The following is a 6,651-nucleotide window of genomic DNA, read 5'->3' as shown; positions in this document are numbered from 1 at the left end:
AGGACTTTTATGCAAAATCGATAGCGACGACGGACGGGCAGAAGCACTCCGTGCTTTATTAGTATTAGTATAGTATTAGTATTAGTATTAGTATTAGTATTAGTATTAGTATTAGTATTAGTAAGTATTAGTATTAGTATTAGTAATTAGTATTAGTATTAGTATTAGTATTAGTATTAGTATTAGTATTAGTATTAGTATAGTATTAGTATTAGTATTAGTATAGTATTAGTATTAGTATTAGTATTAGTATTAGTAGGGAAAGATATATATATGTATATATATATATAGGCTTGCTAAAATGAACCTGAGCGCATTATGATTAGCGTACGCTCCGGCCGCGCGCCTAATTAGCCTGGCCAGACCAGCACCTGGTCTGCGCGCCACCCACCCCGTACCAACAAAATCCATCGTAACGGTATTACTACCAATTGACTCTGTACCAAACGGTAACACTGTTACCATCAAGAAATTAAAATTACCATTCATTTGTAGCTTGTACTCTCGCATCCTACGACTCAAAATAATACGTGAACAACTAAATGTATGGTTTTCCTCTTTTACTAGATTATATCATAACAATTACCATATACTCTAGTGCATCAAAGAAACTATTTAAAAAAATCAACAGAGAAACACCCAAATTACTAGAACGATTACATAAATTGAACCAAACAACACCTTTTTTATTGGCTTAGCGTTACCACGTGTGCATACTACTTTACGACTAGAGGAGTGATGCGTGGCAGTCAGTAACGAAACTTAGTTTCATTACTACATATGATATTGTCTGTTACCGTATTAACATGATTATCGTTTAGAGGTAGAACAAGGGGCCAAGGTGCGGGCCAGCCGGTAACAAAAATTTATTCTGTTATACTATGTACTGTATGACCCATTACTTTACCATTGAGGCTGAGATGCGAGGCAGGGCAATCAGTAACGAGAAGTGATGTTGTTACTATATGTTCCCTTGTTATTACCATCATTATATAGAGTGCCTAACCAGGCCAATGACGTGCCAAACACGATTTTGGAGACCAATCTGCTAGTAATATGTTACGATGTGTGCCCATATTTTTACGATCAAAATTACCACATGAGTGTGTAGTAAATGGTTTACTACAAGAAAATCACAGGTTCTAATAACAAATGGATGGACGAGGTGGTTAGCACACATGCGTAGTAAAATGCTTACTATAGAAGACACACATTTTACTATCAAGTGGAGGGACAAGGTGATTAGCACGAACAGATAAGCGTAGGGCCGGTCGGTAGGGTGGCGCCTAGTCTGGCCGGAGCGCAGAATAAGGAACTTTGCGCTCCCGCTCACAATAGCGCTGCCGTATATATATATATATATATATATATATATATATATATATATATATATATATATATATATATATATATATATATATACGGCTGCGCTATTCTGTGCGAGCGCGCATATTTGCTTAGCGTGCGCTCCGGCCAATGCTAATTAGGCGGGACGGTCGCCCGGAGAACCTGCTCCCCGCCGCTAATTTGGTTTAGGGTAACGGTCTTTGCAACAAAAAGTAACGCACTTAATTTTATTACCATGCATGGTTCGATGTATCCTGATTCTACTGGCACTATTTATTGGCGGTAACCGGGAGTAGTAGAGATAGTAATGGATAAAGATTTTTACCATGCAACGAGTAATCCAATGTTAGAGCCCTAATTGTAGTAAATATTGCTAACATGTAGTAACGAATTACTACGTGCACTGGTAATAAGTAGGCCGAGTAAAACTAGGCCTATATGTAGTAATGGATTACTACATGTCTAGGGTTTGAGCCCTAATCATAGTAAAACCTCGTTAACATGTACTCCCCCGTCTCGTAATGTAAGACGTTTTTCGACACTAGTGTCGAAAAACATCTTACATTACGGGACGGAGGGAGTAGTAACTATTTACTACGCGCATTAATGCACAAAAATGATGAAGTCGACCATAATGAGTAAACCTAGTAAAATAAGGCCTATATGTAGTAATCCATTACTACGTGTGCTCATGGTAATTATAGTGATGATAATACATTACTACTTCCAGCAGGGCCAATTACTTGATGGTAATGGTTGGTCCGGGTTGTAGGCGTGGGAGGGATTGGCTAATCGTAACTCATTACTAAAGGAGGAACCTGGGCCTGGTTAAGCGTGTGGACGACGTGTAAGCCGTTACGGTAGATTTCATGGTAAAATCATTCATCACTATATATTTTAGCAGTATAGTACAAGTAGAAAAAGACTCTATTTCTAGTAACAAGAATCTGTGCCATCTGTCACGTACAATTACTATTATAATTAATCGTTACTACATACAATGCATAACTTTACTATCAACTGGAATCAGATTACTACCCCTAATGCTGGTTTCCACTTTTACGACCAATCAAAGGAAATTTACGTACAAAATAAAACCGCTCAGAGGGTGCTAGCGTGGGAGGAGTTGCTTTTTGCCTCACGCGGCCTGGCCGGAGCGTACGCAATCTAATTCTACGCTCAGGCTTACTTTAGCATACCTATATATATATATATATATATATATATATATATATATATATATATATAGGAAAATGGTTGTGTACTCCTGGGAGTACGTACTCCCGCTTCTCATATACCACATAGATGAATTTTTTATACCACTTTATTATTTTTAATATACTTCATTAGTAATTATTAGATACCCCAAAATGAGTTCCATGAAAAAATTCATGTGAGTCTACATATTTTTAAATGTTTACATATATACTGATGTGTTTGTATGTGAAAAAGGTATATTACAAAAAGTACATCGCAGATAATATTTTTTCAACAAAACTCGTATTGGGGTATCTTAGAATATATATATACTAGGAAAAATGCCCGTGCGTTGCAACGGGAGAAAAAATATCACATCTTGATCCAAGACCCTACACTCAGGTCCACGTTCTCTATTTTAACATAGCATCAACAGACTAAAGTAATATTGAAAATCCTATTATCCACAATATTCTCACGGTATGCAAAAGTAGTAATTGATTGTAATATTAATAATGTATTATCCATAATATTCTCACAATATCCAGGAGCGTAAAACATAAGAGCCAGTAGGTACCAAATATAAATATATGCTTAAAAACTCAGAAAAAATTCCAGTCAAACAACTTTACAAGTAACAAAAAAACAAAGCAGGCAACATTATTCATACTATTTTGGTTGACAATATAGTAAACATGTCCATGCGTTGCAACGGAAAAATAAAAATAACACGCGACACCACATCCATATTAATCTACACGGTGCTGGTATGGTTGAGCGCAAAGCCTGGACAGATTTGAAACAGTCTCCGTCTGGCATCGCGTAAGCAGCTGCACCGTGCGCAGGCCGACCCTGTCGACATATTTGCCTTACAAGATCTACATCTATTTCTTTGGCTCGCGTTTCATGCGGCTCCTCCCTGCTTGCAGCCATTGATCGGTAAAGGTGAACTCCAGGAGTTGTTTGTTTGGTGATGTTGGCGATGATCACGACTACCAGAACATAGCAATCATACTCCACATCCGCAAGAATAAAATAAATTGGATCAACCTAGGAACCAAGCAATGACATGCCAAAGCATGGGTAAATAAATGATATGAATGGCATTGAAAACTATGATTTTGTAGATACTTGATATGCAAGCAAGTGGCATATAATACAAATAATTAGTTACATCTTATGTGGATCTTATTGACTTCTCATTGCTCAAGCAAAAAACATTAACCATTTTTAGTCACTTGTACGTCAAAACACATTATTTCACCAAACATATGGGCAAAAATTATCCATCATGAAAGTGTCAAAATGACATGAATGCACAAAGGCAACAGAAGCAGAATTTCTAAGCTTCCCATTAATCTATTATTTTACACAATTGAAATACTCGGCAGATGTATGTTTTCTTCTTAGTTAAATTGAGAGAAATATCCAATGAAAATATGAGGATATGTGACCCGGTGATAGTCTGCTCGCCCGAGCTCTTGGTGGAATTTACTATTGTGGCTATAAATAGTTACGGATTTTATAACGGTATATTCTGGTAGTTGCTATCAAAACTCTATGAAGGAAAGCTACCAGCAACACATTCAATTATAGAAGAAAACTGGAATATTTGAGGGACAAAAGAAAAAGTTTATGTTGGCGGCAATACTCCTCTAAATGGCATATACTTTCAGACTCTGTTTTGTATTGAAGATTCAGACACCGAAACCTGAAAATTAGTACAATCCAGGAAAAAGACAACGATGTTGTAATTACAGAGAATACATTTAACTGAAGTTTAGGGTTCATGGGAAAGAACAATCTAGATTCCCGTGTCTCTACAGTAATACATATAAATAATCACTCTAGTGTGAAAACTGAAAAATATAAATTGGATCTCAGAAGGAAGCTAACAAGTGGTGAGATCGAATATACAAACTCAATATAGAAAACAGCATATATTGTAGTCGTCAAATATCCAACTGATGATTGCAAATTGTTCTGAGTCCACTTATTTCTAGCAGTTAGTGTGATGTGCAGGATCAATCTGCTAAAACACACAGTGGGGGCCCTACTTGACCAGCTTTCCAGCAAGCGCCGCATCTTCCGCATCCTGGACGCGTGGCTAGGCAGGGCAGTACTCGGTCACGGGTTGAGAGCTTAATCAGAATTTCTTGAAACAACAAGATATCAAGCAGTCTCCCTATAATTATGCAAGGAATGTCAGTTGAGCAGTTAATACAGACTACACATCAAACTATAGTGCATCGGTAGTATATGACAAATAAAGGCCTATGCATAATCTGGAAGACAACCACGCTATCATATTCATGAAGCAGGGAAGACAACATATGAAATCTGAACTCACATCATTATAATGTTTAGGGTTTGCTTTCTTCTTTCTTCCACGTCATGTCTTCAGCTCCTCCACAAATTCCTCTTCATCTTTCACTTCAACAACTTTCTGCTGAACCAAAAGAGAACACCACCAATGTCAAGAACCAAGATGTACTAAGAAAAAAGTTGTTCAATAGTTTGTTAGCATCGCCAACATACTCTGCGATCTGATGCATTTTTTCAAGTAGAAATTTAGAATAGTTTGTTAGCAGCTCGTCCAACTTACTGAACCATGCCTTCAGATCAAATGCCTTCTGCCTTCTAGCTTCATTCTTTCTGGCCTCCTGTTATTCCTCTACCTTGAGCTGGGCCTAACACAAATACAAAGATGGGGAATGGCACGAGGCGGGGTTGGTTTCCTGCATTGACCGATTGGTATTAGCGTCCGCCTCAGCCTACCTACCATTGGTGATATTTCTCCCGTCGACTGCGACGAAGCTATCCATCCATCAGCACGAACGGATCTGATAATCTGAACTTTGTACCAGTTACTCGCTGATAAACACGATGTGTCTGACGATAGTGGCATCCAAAAAAAATCCATCCGCCTTCATGCGCAGGAAGTGCAGGACATACCTGCAATTTAATTTCCGCATCATGCTCCAAGGCCCAGTATGGTTTTCAGACTAAAAGGACATGCAACTTTTTTTCATCCAGGAACTGAATTATGCCAAGTCTAGACGTAAATTCTTTACTTCAAGAAGAACCAACACCAAGGGAGTTCAGCGAGGATTCTGTAACATGATTAAAATAGCTAGTAAATATAGTTAGACCAACTAACCTCCGTGGTATCTAGCATGCTGTACTTCAATCGGAGAAGGGGATGACAGACAAATAGTTCAATTGAGAAGAACGAGATAGGAATGCACCCGTCTCTGAGTGATCTGCCAAGATTCTGGACAAAGGCTGAGTAGTCTCTACGTCCTCTGCAACCACATCCGTAGTTCCTCAGTCCACTGGCCTTATCACCAAGACCGCTTCTCCAATTTCATCATCCGCGGCAGCGTTGTGAGATGGTCTTCTGCTCTCCGCCGTCGTCACCGCAGGAGGAGTGGTGGGTTGGGCTACCCCACCGAGACATCAGATGGTCATCTCCTTTCGCCGTGGCCGCCCTCTCGCTTCCTCCCTGACGATATTGCGTCCTCGTTTTCCTCCTCCCTCGCGCCTTCGCCAGCCTGGCGCTTCGCGTGGCTCTCGCCCTCGCACGCCGGACCGGTGGCAGGGGACTACGACGGCAACTGGGGATAGGAGAGGGAGGCGAGGGTTGCCGGACCGGAGGGTTGGGGCGCGGCGGCGGAGGGAACCCTAGCTTCTGGTCGTCTCGTGTTCTCCTGTGGGGGAGGGAGACGCATGTCGAACCTTTTTGGAAAAAGTCTGTCCAAGCGGGTCCTTAGGCCTTCCACAACGTAGCCGGTGCCAAATACATCAAAAGGCAGCCACCTCATCACCGGTGCCTAAAATTGCTTTTCAGGCATCGATCTCACAGCGTAGGGCTTTGGCAGGAAAAAGATTCTGGGACCCATATGATAAACAAGTACACCACGCTGCTGTGTATTGAGCAAAGAGAGAGAAGACATTTGTTGTTCAAAGTTGAGAGTTAATAGTATTTTATTGGCTGGAGGAATTGGGCATCGGTGCTCCTACTTGCTCCGATGCCATGAAAATTTTGTTGGGGCACCGGCCTCACAACGTGAGGGCACCGGCTATCGGAGCCAGAAGTCAATATGG

General features: G+C 40.3%; 1 long non-coding RNA gene across 1 annotated transcript; it reads right to left on the bottom strand.

The window, feature by feature from the left end:
- Nucleotides 1–4,338: 4,338 nt before the first annotated feature.
- Nucleotides 4,339–6,300, bottom strand: LOC123057996 (uncharacterized). The gene is made up of 4 exons (XR_006427026.1): nt 5,705–6,300; nt 5,150–5,499; nt 4,895–4,990; nt 4,339–4,729 (listed from the first exon to the last, which is right to left on the bottom strand). It is a non-coding gene; the product is annotated as an uncharacterized lncRNA (long non-coding RNA).
- Nucleotides 6,301–6,651: the final 351 nt, after the last annotated feature.

This window comes from Triticum aestivum, chromosome 3A (genome assembly GCF_018294505.1).
Source record: "Triticum aestivum cultivar Chinese Spring chromosome 3A, IWGSC CS RefSeq v2.1, whole genome shotgun sequence".
In the NCBI taxonomy this organism is placed as follows: domain Eukaryota; kingdom Viridiplantae; phylum Streptophyta; class Magnoliopsida; order Poales; family Poaceae; genus Triticum; species Triticum aestivum.
This window is presented reverse-complemented; position numbering and strand designations above follow the sequence as displayed.